This window comes from Apium graveolens, chromosome 8 (genome assembly GCF_009905375.1).
Source record: "Apium graveolens cultivar Ventura chromosome 8, ASM990537v1, whole genome shotgun sequence".
NCBI classification, from domain to species: domain Eukaryota; kingdom Viridiplantae; phylum Streptophyta; class Magnoliopsida; order Apiales; family Apiaceae; genus Apium; species Apium graveolens.
Genome location: NC_133654.1, coordinates 193067562 through 193069564, shown reverse-complemented (window position 1 = coordinate 193069564; position 2003 = coordinate 193067562).

Below are 2003 nucleotides of genomic sequence, written 5' to 3'. Positions count from 1 at the left end.
ACAAGTATCCATTTTAGACTTCTCGATAAATTAGAAGCGGAATATTTTCATTTAATAAATTATTCTAGTAAAATACCTTTGATATAAAATCTCTCTAATTTTATTTTGATTTATTTTGATAAAAATTGGAAAAATTCAGTCCATTCAGGATAAATTGGGTATTTATTTGATATCTCTATAAGTTACTATCTAGTTCTCGATAAGAGTCATGAAAGTGACATATCGATATGTATCTATTCTCTCACGTGACTTCTCGATAAGCAAATTCCAAATGTTTATTTTTACTTTTCAACAAGTCACTTACCTTTTTCTATAAATACCCAGATATCTCGACATAACCCCTCTTTACACTTTCTAGATCTCAAGTGACCTAGTTTTTGTAAATCTTAACCGTTCTCTCTCATTTTGAACTCTTTCTCTTTCCAATCTCTTACCCACTCAAATTCAAACACAACAAATGGCATCAAACACTATTAGAGCTGTTATCACTAAGGATGGTACCAACTACCTAGCTTTTACAGATCCTAACCAAGCTCCTGACAGTTTCAAGAGCTTTGTCAAGTTTTTATTTGAGACATACTTTGCAGGTGCTCTAACAGCAAATCCTATTCTGTACATGGATGTTCTCAATGATTTCTGGAACTTAGCTGTGGTTAGGACAGTTTTGCATGAGAATCAAGTTGCATCATTGGTGGTAAATTGCTCAATCCAAGGCCAACAAGTGGAATTTAATGAGGATGATGTCAACAAGGCTCTAGAAATTCCTATTGATAATATGATGCAGGTGCCTACTCAACAGGAGCTAGGTGAATTCATGGACTTCATCAATTACAATGAAATAATCAACCTTGCAAGCTTGAACAAGAAGCATCTGAGGAGGGAATGGTCATTCATGTTTGATTCCATAGTGAGAGCCTTCACCTGCAGGAAGACAGGGTGTGACAACATCTCCGGTGTGGTTCAAAAGATGGTGTTCTCCATGGCTCACAACAGGAACATTAATATGGGGCTCCTGATCCTGGAAGAGCTCAGCACAAGGCTCACAATGCCTTTTTCCACAAGAGGTAAGAAAATTTTATTTCCTAGGTTTATTATATCTACTTTGAATCAAGACATACATTTACTTAATGGTATTCATAGAATTAACATAGGAAATTATAAACAGGTGTCCAAAATTTTATTTGGTTCACTAATTACAAAGAATAAGGTACGTGTAAGTTTGAGAATCACTAACTTTATGTAAGAAAGATTCAGGACTTACCCTTACCCTCTGCCTGACATGAGGTCTAATGTAACTTCTAGTACAGTTATGGCTCATGTGCCTATGGAAGTACAAATACAGGAACACCAACATGGGCCTTCCATAATTGAGACCCTTCCTTCTCTACCATTAGAAGCTAGGAAACCAACCACTTCATCCTCTAAACAGGGTGAAGTGAGTAAAAAGAAGAGAAAGCAGGCACCTGTTATAAATGAGAGTGGTGAGGATAAAATTCCAATAGAGTTCACCCTGGTCAAAAATCCAAAGAAGGTAAAGAAATCTAAGTTGATTACTCAATTGGCCACCTCCGCATCTTCCCAACAAGATGTAGTTGTAATAGAGGGATCTAAACAGACTCTAGGGGCACCTTCTCAAAAAGGTGTCTCTATTGAACAAAGCACTCTCCCTAGTGCACTTTATAAAGAGTCTGCACCACAACTTGAGCACACTCAAGTTTATGAAAGAAGAAATAAGGATGGCACACACATTGAGAGCACATTATTTGAAGCTCCCTCATCTATTCAAGGGGAGCTGTCAGCACTCAATTCTCCAATCACTAATCTGACATCTCAAATTTCTTTTTCTTACAAATGAAACACTTGAATCCACTTCTCAAATGTTGCCAAAATCAAGTGACACAGTTCATGAAACTGTGCTCACCACCCAGGAACCACATTTGGTTGGTGAGAGGCTACATTCCGGGGTAGACCTTGATGACACCAGCAAAAACACAGGGGTTTCA